A 13253-nucleotide genomic window follows, 5' to 3' on the forward strand; every position below is an offset into this window, starting at 1 on the left:
GGAACCTGTCTGGACCGGAGGCTGTAGTGTAACGACGTAAGTTTTGTATAAATGATTTTTCTTTTGACATGTGACCATGTGCAGACGTCGTCACCTACGTCAGTTACAACACACTTCAAAATTATTTAAATTCTTTTTAAGTTGTCTCTGAATGGCCCTTGAACGAAACAAAACTGTAATTAAAACATCATCATTTGAGTCGTATGCGCAGAATAACGTCACTCAGTCCAATTGGTTTGCGCAAACTTTTTCAATTTAGATGTCGTTTGTTTCTTCTCGGAAATTATATTAATGCAAGTGATCTGCTTTAATAAATATTAGAACCACATTGAATAAACTTTCGAGATTCAAACTCGCGATGAACGTTGTAAAAAAATTAATAATCTTGTCAAATAAATTACGTAACATAATTCTTCATAAATAAATTCTCGGAACACGTATTTAAACTTTAGTAGCATCCACTGGTTTATTATCTTCCTACATATAGACGTGAACCTGAGCCTTGACAAGACAGAACTGAACATTTACAACATGATTAAACTTTCTATGACGTCATTGTTGTAGAAACATTACAAATTCTTAATTTTCAATTTTTAGAAGCACGACGCAACAACTCTGTTTCAGGATCTTCTGTTGCTCTTTGGCTGTCGATCCGCGACGTATAGTGGCCAGCAATTTTCTCTCTGGTCCTGGCAGTGAAGATGCTGTCACCGTTCGTTGCGCCGCCCTCTCCGTACATGAAACATAAAAAATAAATACAAACTTTAGACAATTCACAACCATTACAAATATTACAAAAAATACATAAACAAAACTAAATTAAACTTATATTCACCTGCAAACTGGGCTGACACTGGTGGATGGGTGACGCTTCAATTTCGCGTCCCGCTACAATGCCTTGCCTTTATTAAGTGATTTAAGCTGCTTTGCTACACCGCGGATATCTAGTTCTATCTTTCTCATCTTGGCAGTTGTTCTTAGTTGGAATTCAGGAATATTTACTTCGTCTTCTATGATGAAGGAGTATCGGAAAACAGTGTTTAATAACTCTGCTTAGTGGCACTGTCATCAGTGACTTCACAGGTGTTATCGCGCAGTGAAGGTATTGATCACGTCTTGCCACTGGTGTGCTTTATGTAAGACCAGAATCTCTTTGGGTTTTCTGTCAGATTCCGAGACAGAGTTTCGTTGTGGAAATTATTAAAAGCATCTCGCACTGAAGCACGCGCTATACATCGCACTTCTGCAAAACTTTGCTTATCTTGGGGATTTTGCGTGCTTTTAAATTTGGCTTGCTTTTTTCGTTGCTTCTGCAACAGCGATCTGACTCGTTTTGTGTACCATGGGGGATCAGTACAATCACTTCTTAATTTATGCGGTATATATCTCTCAATTAGCCGGCCGCGCTGGCCGAGCGGTTCTAGGCGCTTCAGTCCGGAACCGCGCGACTGCTACGGTCGCAGGTTCGAATCCTGCCTCGGGCATGGATGTGTGTGATGTCCTTAGGTTAGTTAGGTTTAAGTAGATCTACGTTCTAGGGGACTGATGACCTCAGATGTTAAATCCCATAGTGCTCAGAGCCATTTGAACCATTATCTCACAATTGCCGTCGATACTATCTCTTTGAAAGCATTCCACAGCTTTTCTAAGCTTACGTGATCAGATCGGAAGAAGCGGAGACTGTCTCTCAAAAAGGCGTTAAGAGAATTTTTTCAGCCTTTTTAATTAGATATACTTTGCGTTTTCTTGTTGATGGCTGTGGGTGTTGCGGTATTCAGCCTAGCAGCAATCGCCTTGTGGTCCCTAATCGCTTTATCCGTCATGATACTCCCTATATGTCCAGGGTTATTTCTTGTTAAGAGGTCAAATATGCTTTCGCAACCATTTACGCTTCGAGTGGGCTTAGGGATTAATTGTTCAAAATAATTTTCTGAGAAGACCTTCAGTACAATTTCGGGTGACGTTTCATGCCTGCCGCCGGCTTTTAACGGTTAATTTTTCCAGCATATCGCGGGTAGATTGAAGTCACCACCGACTATAATTGTAAGAATGGGGTGCCTATTTGAAATGAGACTCAAGTTTCCTTTGAACTGTTCAGAAACTATACTTTTGAGTCAAGGGGGGGGGGGGGTGTCGGTAAAACGAGTCAATTAATATTTTAGTCCGATTGTCAAGTATAACCTCTAACCACACCATTTCTCAAGAACTATCTACTTCAATTTCACTACAAGGTAAACTGTTTCTGACAGCAAACTGTATTTAATCTATCCTTTCATACTGTTATGTCGTTTGAAAAAATTTCGGCTGAACTTATTTCCGGCTTTAACCAGCATTCCGCACTTACAACTATTTGAGCTTCACTTCTTTCTATTAGGGCTTGGAGCTCTAGTTTTTTTCCCAAGACAGCTACGACAATTTACAACTGAATTACCGATTGTTGCTACAACTACCTTACTGTGTTTTACCTGTCCCCTTTAAGATGAACGCCCTTTCTGTGGTTTCCTGAGACACTCTAACCTAAAAAACGTCCCACACAGCCACCGCTACCCGTGTAGCCGCTTCCTCCGTATAGTGGACCACTGACGTGTTAGGCGGAACCTGAAAACTCACCACGCTGCACCAAAGATTCCCAGACTGTTCTATCGACGATGCTACAAATGGTAAGCTCCGTCTTAATCTCGCAAGCAAGACAGGCAGTCTTTACAATTTCCGCTAGCCGTCCGAAACCAGAGACAGTCTCTTCTGAGCCAAAGCGACACATGTCGTTGGTACCGACATAAGCACCCTGTACTCTTCATGGGATCCGGAAGCAGCCTTTCCACATCCGGAATGTCTCCTCCCGGTGTGCACAGAGACACACTCTGGCTTCCTTCCCCTCCTTGGCGACCAATATATACAAGCCATTATTGCACGCTGGACTGTCAGTTAGTTTTACCACTTTCACTGTAAATGCATTTAATATTTCTGCTACAGAACTAGAATGGTTTTAATACTTCGTATTAAGCTATGATTTAAAGGCTTATGGTTAGTAACATGCTGTCTAGAGCAGATACGTTAAAATGAAATCATTTCTTTGTTGGGTATTTATTCCATTCCCAATTGATTGATCTAGTGTCAGGATTGTCGTAGTTAATGTTTGCTTGCAATAGTAAGTTGAATCTTGTGAGTAATTTGCAGCGTAATCATTTCTCTATTTTAGTGCCATTTAGAGAGGCGAAGAGGGCTTCCGAACTGTTATGATGAAAGTCTTTCATCACTGTTAGTTTCAATAGTACACAAGAATTCAGATTAACGTCTTCCCTGTAATGCGTATTGATTTCAAGTTTTCAAGGCAGTTTGGTCAAGTTGGTTCAAATTGGGTAATGATTAAACTTTAAAATTCTTTGTCATTGTTTGTGAAATTTACTAAATTGAAAGTGAAATAAAGTCTTGTGAATCTTGTTTTCAATTACAGTTTTGTGGCCTGGTACCTTCCGCTCACACAAATCCTCACTAACAGTACAGTTAGAACATCAGCATGTTCCATTTTGCCAAAGATGAGATTTTAATATGACTTTGCTTACGCATCAGACATATATGCCAAATTTCAAAATATTATTTAGGTTGTTGCATACATTGATCACTTTCATCTCAAACTAGTTAAATTTCTAATATTGAAGTGCTTTATACTAATAAGCTTCTCATGTATTTTCTTTCATCCTTTGCAGGTAAATGAACTTTAAAATGGGAACCAAAAGAGGTATTTGGCTGCTAGAAAAGGTGCCTAGTGGTGAGTTTTTAGGAGCTCGGCTCCCATCAAAAGAACAAGTACTTTTAGTTTTTATTTACAGTCGAAATGAAGGAAACGCTTTCGGGTGCTGCTAAATCTACCAGTACTAAGCTATAGGAAATTTGGAGGAAAGCAAATATCTGTGCTGATATTCAGAAGCCGTATAGAGAATACTAAACCCGATCAAAAAGAAATCAAAAAACAGTAGATGTGAAGCAGCAGATTTGGAAAGGCGATCTCGTCGAGTTATCTGACATTTCCCGGCAAAATTTGATGGACATGACTAGGTATCAAAAGATGATAAAGATTTTCTTAGGTCACAAAGAGAAGATCATATGATTTCGTCAATAATGGAGTAGACAAGATTTAGTTGAGGAAAACCATCAAGTGGCCCTGACATCCAGTTTTTCCGGACGTTTCAAAGTCGAACAGAATTTGGCGTTAAATGACAATTGGAGAGCGATCATAATGTACATAATTTTTATTTATTGGCTTGATCCTCCAGCTTCCTTAGTAGAACTACCGGTTTCGGCTGTACAATGCCCATCTTCAGATTCTGCAATAGAAGTAAAAGAAAGTACATTACTAGCTACTACCTCAAGAGATTAAAAACAAATGACAAAAGGTTATAGTAAAAATAGGATTTACGTCTCATTCTGCTGCACTGCAACAAATCATATGTAAGATACAAAGCGATCGTAGGGGTCTTCTATGCATGCATAACGTACCAATAAATATAAAAAGTGAGTTCAAATGGCTCTGAGCACTATGGGAGGTCATCAGTCCCCTAGACTTAGAACTACTTAAACCTAACTAACCTAAGGACATCACACACGCCCATGCCCGAGGCAGGATTCGAACCTGCCACCGTAGCAGCCGCGTGGTTCCGAACTGAAGCGCCTAGTAAAAGGAAATTCATTTAAAAATACAGTTCTTTGACGTATTCTCAGTTAAATATAAGAAAGCAAGATTAAAAAAGTTTAACCATATGAAAACGGTAAAACTGATTACAGGAATCAATCTAAAATTGAATACATTGTCAAGGCTGTAAGACCAGCTAATAAAGTAAGAATAAGTAATAAACTTCGAGAACGTGCGTATTGACCTGTTTCTCATATTCCAGTTCATATTTTGATTAGGAATAAACTGGAATATGAGAAACAGGACGATACTCACATTTCGAATTTTGTTCCATTTTCTTCCTTTATAAGACTGGTTTTAGAGTCCTGACAATGCTGAATGAATTTTATCCATAGTGGATGCTGTCGAACTCCGTGACTGTTCCTTTATGGGGTTGTAGAAAAATATCCGCTACCAGTCACAATAAAAGGTTGTTTATTCGTCACACGACCGGTTTCGGGCTTGCGCCCATCTTCAGGTGTTTATACATTCATTTACCTGTTTGTACTGTTGGAGATCACTGTATAAATAAAAAAAAGTTGCTGGTGACTACACAAATACAAGTGGGACAATTGTAAGTGGTAAGGCAGCATTTGACGAAAATATATCTGTACTTACAAAAAGATGAAGCACCTTTATTACAGTTATGCTGTTATGATAGTTTTGCCACTTAGTTACACACTTATGGTCAATTTCACGTCCATATATCAGGTATAGCTCCATATTACACTATTATGCAGTTGCAATTATTTTCTGGACGTATCCTAATCTCTGTCTTCCTCTACAGTTATTCCCTGACGTCTCAACAGATGCCCTATTATCTTTTCCGTTCTTCCTGTCACTGCTTTCCATATATTTCTTTTTTCGACGATTCTGCGGAGAAACTGTGCCACTGTTACCGTATCAATACACTTAATTTTCAACATTCGTCTGTAGCACCACATCCCAATGCTTTGACTCTCTTCTGTTCCAGTTTTACCACAGTCTGTGTTTCACTACAGTATAACGCTGTGTTCCAAACGTACATTCTCAGAAGTTTCTTCCTCAAATTAAGGCTTATGTTTGAGACTAATAGACTTCTCGTGGCCAGGAATGCCCTTTTCGCCGGGACGAGTCTGCATTTTATGCCTTCCCTGCTACGTACATCACGGGTTATTTTGCTGCCTAGACAGTAGAATTCCTTAACTTCACCTACCTCGTGATCCTCAGATCGATGTTAAATTTCTCCCTGTTCTCATTTCTGCTGCTTATTACTTCTGTCTTTCTTCAGTTTACACTTAGTCCATATTCTGTAATCATTAGATTTTTCATTTCATTTTTCACTTACACTAAGGACAGCATTGTCATCAGCTAGTCCAATCGTAGATATCCTTTCAACCTGAATTTCTTTTATTTCGGATGTTGCGTCTTAGATGTGCAGACGAAACGTAGGAGCGAAAGACTACATCTCAGTACCTGTAGTTGAGAAAGTGTCTTGATGATCCCTTCGTTGGCATTCCCCCACTCGGATCTCCGGAGGGGAGTGACAATGGGGAGCTCACCATGAGAAACAGATTAAATTGTGGAATAACAGAAAAAAAGCTTCGAAAGGTGCTAAAAGTTTTGCAACAGACCACGATCCTCTCTCTCTCTCGCTCTCTCTCTGTCTCGCTCTCGCGCTCTCTCTCTCTCTCTCGCTCTCTCTCTCTCTCTCTCTCTCTCTCGCTCTCGCTCTCGCTCTCGCTCTCTCTCTCTCTCTCTCTCTCTCGCTCTCGCTCATGATAGCGAGCGTTTATGGGCACTCTGTATTCTAACGTTATTTTAATGAACAGTGAAATGTCACTCTATTTTTGATACAAATTTTTCGGTGTAGTACTGCAATCAGCAGTGGCCAAAAACTGTGAGATAGTAGCACACATATTTGGCGCGAGACACTGACCGCGTATGAACCGTTACGGACGCCAGTTGGCTCTCCGCCTGCGTCAACTGAGACAACAGTATTTTCTGAGGAAAAATTGGTCGCTTCACTATTATTACACAAGGACAGACGTCGCTTTACACGCATCAAACCGTACATCGTTGTCCCGCTGCTGGCAGGAGGATAATCCCGCTAGGCTCTCGCGTCCAAGTACGCAGTTTCACACCTGACTGCGGTTGCTCACTCCTTCAAATGTAGAAATCTGTATGCTTGTTTTGTCGGGGAAGACACGGACTTGTGTAATGACTCTGTCGTACTCGATTCACATCCTTCAGAAAATTCACGCTTACGTCGGTCGTACACTTCCATCACATTAGTGCATTCTAGTGGCAGAGAGAAGAATTTTTCAGTTGCCTATCGCATCGCAGTCCGCAGTAACTAGAAGCTGTACGAAGCGGCACGTTATTTTCTTCTTATTTCTCATAAGAATGGCCATTTACGAATCGCGTGTCATTATCTACTTCATCCCACTTTAAATTTTCTTTTACTAAAATACTCATTTACGTTGTAGCTTTATTTTCAGTTCGCTTTAATCCAATTCGTTCATCCCGTTCTACCACGTAAGCCCTATAGTTCTCACCCTTTTTTCCTGAGAATGATTCCAATAGCCAATTGTGTCCTCTCTGATCCCAACGAAACTTCAACTCGCTCTCCCAGACAATGAGATCCATCCGGATATTTATTCTGCGTACCAACTTTAACTTCAGATGGCTCTGAGCACTATGGGACTTAACATCTGAGGTCATCAGTCCCCTAGAGCTTACAACTGCTTAAACCTAACTAAGCTAAGGACATCACACACATCCATGCGCGAGGCAGGAATCGAATCTGCGACCGTAGCAGTCGCGCGGTTCCGGACTGAAGCGCCAACTTTAACCCTTGCCACGTATCCCAACCCACATCATGGTTCCTCTCTCCTTTTCACTGTTCATGCATCACCGTCCCTTTTCTCCTGTTACCACTACCGTACCCAAACTCCTCCTCACCCTCTATCTTTCCCACATTCTGTACTCCCTCTATCAACCTTCATCTCAATAGTTTTCTTATCTAACTACTCACATCCCTTAACCATGTGGAACACATTCACTCCTCCCCAAATACTTCTCACCCTTTGTAGGTACTCCAGAATTTAAGTGAAGGTGCAGTGCTTCAGTGCGTTTCCACAGAAGAATTTCGCCATTCTACGATGGTTTTTTTAAAAATATATGTATTTTCCGTCTTTGATTTATGTATTAAATAGAAAAATAATCCTAAAATTATTTCTCATTCTCGTTATAATTTTCAGTTCGCTTGGCTGAAGAGAGGGATATTGTACCGCTAACAGCCCACCCCTTGAAAGAGACATGAAATAACAACGGGAAAAAATCTGAGAACACTTCTTGGTGTTTCGCCATCTTCGTTGATATATTATTTATTACTTAGTCTTTTTGGGAGCAAAGTACAATTTATTTTACCAGACATACTTGATGATCTGTTTTGCTATCCTACTGTCATTCTTTCTGTGCAAATGATTAAAAATACTAATATTCTAGTCACCTTCTTTTGTTAAGTTTGGGTATTACGAAATACTACATCGTTATTTATTAATTTCTGTATGTCTTTTTGGCAGTTCTACATTATAACTATTTAACAACGACACCTTGCTAGATGCGTATTTAAGAAATTCAAGGTAGGGGAAAGATAGACATACGAGCTCTGATAGCACCATGCTTACTATAGCATGCAAACCAACATTCTGACTGGGGACAGTATGACTTGAGAGTTAAAACTCAAGACATAACTATATAAAATAAGCTACAAATTCTGAAAACATAGGTGAAAAAAGAAATCAAGGTATATCTGAAGTACCTACAGCAATCAACAAACAAAGCTTAGTCTGAATTTGAGAAATTTCTTATTTTGAAACACGTAATAAAACGATGAATACTTCCGAAAGTCGATTTTTTTTCTGGAAGATAAGCATATTATCGAAAAATTATCCAACGTTCAAAGTAATTCTGCAGAGTGTTGCGCCGTGAAAATAAATGCAAATAAATGTTATTTGTGTTTCCACTTAGAGATGTTTTCTTTCTTCCATGTAGGTGGGATGTGCACGGATGTCAGCTGCTGAATACTGACGAAAGACAATTTCTTTTGCTTTTCCTTCATCTTGTAAACTTGCTTCCAAAATTTGCTATAATAGTTCTTCATACTTTGTGTGGCTTCGGCCTTTTCAGTTTCGTACAATTCATTATTTTTGCTCCCGTGCTTCGATAACAAATATGACGTACAAAATTACAATGCAGTAGCTACCAGTTGCAATATAGTATTCCAAGCTATGTTGTAACTATTGTTAAGTGTAATTATTTCCAACACCCCGAAAAATAAACGATAACTGGTTACTGCTTCTCTTAGAAAACTCCTCAGACAAAAAATAAAATTTAAATTCTCAGTCCATCTCTGTAAATTCGGGTAGTCACGTATTTGCCACAATTCCTTTGTTTCTCGGTGATTTCATAAAGGCTAGGCGCATTTCCTGTGGAAAGCTGTCGTATCACACTGACAGATTTGAGGATAACTGCCATGTCACTCACTGTAGAACGTGAGATCCATCTTGGACGCAGTATTGCGCACTTTTTGACATTTCCTGACACAAGAAGGTGGTCGCGTTATCACTTAGCGCGGCTCACAGTCTTAGCGATGGTAAAGACACGCACGACAAACAGGATTTTCAGTTATCTGTTACATCTTGTAAAACGCGGCGTGCGTCTCTCGGTAAGAGTATATGGCGGTGGAATTTCGCGTGTTCAGGAAGTTAGTGTGAGTCTTTTTCTTTTCTTGAGCTGTGAAGTTTCGAGTAGGGCATCGACCTTGCTTTACCGAGAATGCTTAGAAAGTCGCACTGCAGGTTTCTAAAGGACAATGCATGACGACCACTGGAGCCGAAACTTGAGTTGCAGCTATCTTTTTTTCGCCCAAGGCGAACAGGTTGGACTTGAAATAACCACAGTTGTTGTTGATATACAGGGTGTCCCATTTATCTTCACCATCCTAAATAACTGTCTGTCCAGATGCAAATTGCAAAATGTTTCAAGCAAATGTTCTTTAGCCGCCAGGGGGGGGGGGGGGGGGGCGGGCATCAATCAGCATGATTGCCTTCGTTGTAGCTTTGTTTCTTAAAAAGATGTGAACAGCGGTATGACCTTCTATTTTTTATTTGGTAATTCATTTGATCTCCTAAAGACTTATTCAAAAATGTATCGCAGCGTACCGTTCACTGAAACACAACGTTATTAATTACATAACACAACATTGACTTTGAGCCCGGGTTCGCAAACTCGTCCACTTGCTAGAGTTGTCAAAAAACAAATGAAAACCAAGTAAAAATATAACACAAAATTGACTTTGACTCTCCTGTACCATTGCCCAGGAGTAGAACATTCAAAGGTGCACAAAGTGGGCCGCGCGGGAGTAGCCGAGCGGTCTCAGGCGCTGCAGTCATGGACTGTGCGGCTGGTCCCGGCGGAGGTTCGAGTCCTCCCTCGGGCATGGGTGTGTGTTTGTCCTTAGGATAATTTAGGTTAAGTAGTGTGTAAGCTTAGGGACTGATGACCTTAGCAGGTAAGTCCCATAAGATTTCACACATTCGAACATTTTTTTGCACAAAGTGGTGACCCTGGGCACCGATACACCGGTGCACTCGTTGAATGAAATTTACTGCTTCCATTGTTGCCTGCTGAAGAGAATTACAAGCTAGGACGATCCGTTCCTGCATGTCCTCTGGAGTAGTTGGAATATCGCTATAGACAACGTCTTTAATGAATCCTCAAAGAAAAAAGCCCAGAGGATTTAAATCAGGAGACCTAGCAGGCCAAGTAACTGTTCCTTCTCTACCAATCCATCTGGCAGGATACATTAGGTTCAGAACACGACGTGCACGCAAGGCATTATGTGCTGGACATCAATCGTGTTGATACCACATAAGCATTCTGGTTCTTAGCGGCACTTCTTCCAGAAGAGGAGGAAGAATTCGTCTGAGGAAGTTGGCATACGCTGTGCCGTTTAGACTACCATTGATGAAAGAAGGGCCAATAATTGTAGTACCAAGCATCCCACACTAGACGTTCTCTCTCCATTGACGCTGATGTTCCATCTGTGTCAGCCGTCGTGGGTTGTCGCTGGACCAATATTGCATGTTCCTTTGTTTGAGAAGGAACATTCATCGGTAAATAGAACATTGGAAAAGAAGTTCGGGTTGGTGAGGATTTGCCGTTGTGCCCGCTGACAGAACTGTACACGATTCTGAAAACCATTCCCATGCAATTCTTGATGTAGCTGTACATGGTAAGGATGGAACCGGTGACGTGTAAGAATACGATGTACAGTGGTTTTAGGAATATCAATCTCGTGTTCAAGCTGTCGTTGCTCACATGTAGATTCACAGCAACGGAAACGAGAACAGTAACTTCGGCAGCTTCGTTTGTGGGAGTGTTACGACGATTGCGTTGTCGTGGGTTGTAACTTCTCGTTTCCTGAAGGGTCGCAACAAGACGAGAAAACATCCGTCGGGAAGGTGGGTTTTTGTCGGGATATCGCTCTCTGTAGAGTTCCGCTGCCTGTGTAGCATTTCGCCTACCTTCAACAACAACAAAAGAAACGTTATATCGATGCAGTTTGTAGGAAGGACAGCTTTTACTGTATGCCTAATCTACACAACAGGATTTAAAAGGACTAAACTACTGTAGTAAATGTACCCGTACGTAAGAAAACAGTATTGCAATTATTGTTCTGTTAACTTACATTCCCCATAGATGAGTAGCATTTGTACCTTATATTCGTTGGTGTACATTCTATTCACGCAACTCTTCCACTGACGATGATTGACTGAATAACGGGTGTGCATTCTACTTATGTTTACATTTGTCCTCTGTCAACGTCAGCACATGAATGTGGTCCATTACCCAGAGTACCTGCACTTGTAACGTTGTGTTTCAGTGAATGGTACACTGTGATACATTTTTGAATAGGTCTTTGGGAGAGGAAATGAATTACCGAATAAAAAATACAGGGTGTCATTTAAAAAACTCATGCCGCTGTTCATATCTTTGTAAAAAAACAAAGCTACAACGAAGGCAATCAGGCTGATTGATGTCCCCCTGACGGCCAAAGAACATTTGCTCGAAACATTTTGTAATTTGCATCTGGACAAACAGTTATTTAAGGTGGTCAAGATAAATGGGACACCCTGTATAAGGTGTCTCAAACCTTAAGGGCCAAATTGAAACAGAAACCGATTATATCGAGATAGGCAACCAATGGTCGGAAATGCACATTTATTGTGTTATGGACATACGTAGCGTACACCGCATAACAACGTGGCTCATACTGACTGTTCAAAGCGAGGACTGCCAGTCTCAATGCATGTATTGCAACGGCGCATGCAGTTCTCCCTTACTCTCACAAAGATTCCGCGCGTCTGTTGTACAATGGAACAGTCTGCGGGTGATAAACAGCGTGCACCCCTGAACCCCTGACCACCAAACAGACGTACTGTTACATACTTTACACAACGTAATTCATAGCTCGTGTCGTGTGATGGCCGCATGCATCGCACCGGCGCATCAACCTGCGCCGCAGGCACATCACTATCGCTGGTGTCGCATGTCCACTGCATCAGACAGCTTGTGTTGTGTACATAGCGGATTGTGTTACTGTGTACAGTGTATCACGCGCGGTCGAACATGGAACGTTAGTCGTCAGGTGAGTTGGCAGAGAAGCATTTAATGTACGCTGCGGGAGGATGAAGTGCCAATGAAGCAGTAAGAATGTACAGAGAACGCTTTCCCGATAGCTGTCATCCTAATTGGAAGAAGTTTATATCGGCAGATACTAACTTATGATAGACGGGGTCGTTCACGCCACAGAGAACTGACCAAGGTTGCCACCAAAGACATGTTCGGTAGCCAGACTTTGAGGAGATGGTGTTAGATAGTGTGGCCCGCCACTCAGCAATAAGCACCCGTCAACTTGCCCGTGAAACGGACATTTCGAAGGATGGAGTATGGAGAGTACTGTTGGAACTGGTATTACACCCCAGTGACAATGAGCGCTTGGAAGTAGTGGGACCAACGGATTTCGAGCCCCCGCGTTCACTTCTGTAGTGTCGAGCTTCGTACAGTTTGAATCGCTCACGGATGAGGCCTCATTGATCTGTGATGTTTTCAACAGTGCAGACTGCCGTGTCTGAAGTGAGGACAATCATCGTGCTACCCCATCCGTGGCCACCAGCAGTGATTCTCTGTCAAAATACGAGCAGGCACTGTTCAATATAATCTTATAGGACATAATTTGCTGCCTCCCCGTTTGACTGGTCCACGTTACCAGGTGTTTCTGTGAGATGTGCTGCCACCGTTCTTCTAGACTGTATCCCTTGTTTTTCGCGAAAGAATGTGGTTTCAACACATCGGCGCTCCAGCCCACTTCGAAATTAACATCCGCGAGCACGTGAATAACACTGGAAAGGGAGATTCTGTCACATAGGCAGCGCGATCGACAGATCTCACACCTCTCATCTTTCATCTCGGAGGTTGCGCCAGAAGGTGGTGCATCAATCCACGTAGAAACGCTAGGGACCAATCTGTCTCGCTC

General features: G+C 41.5%; 1 protein-coding gene across 2 annotated transcripts in view; it reads left to right on the top strand.

Moving 5' to 3' along the window:
* LOC126466320 (uncharacterized) overlaps nucleotides 1-13253 on the top strand; it is a 597202-nt gene that overhangs the window by 403620 nt on the left and 180329 nt on the right. The window lies entirely within an intron of this gene.

This window comes from Schistocerca serialis, chromosome 1 (genome assembly GCF_023864345.2).
Source record: "Schistocerca serialis cubense isolate TAMUIC-IGC-003099 chromosome 1, iqSchSeri2.2, whole genome shotgun sequence".
NCBI lineage: Eukaryota > Metazoa > Arthropoda > Insecta > Orthoptera > Acrididae > Schistocerca > Schistocerca serialis.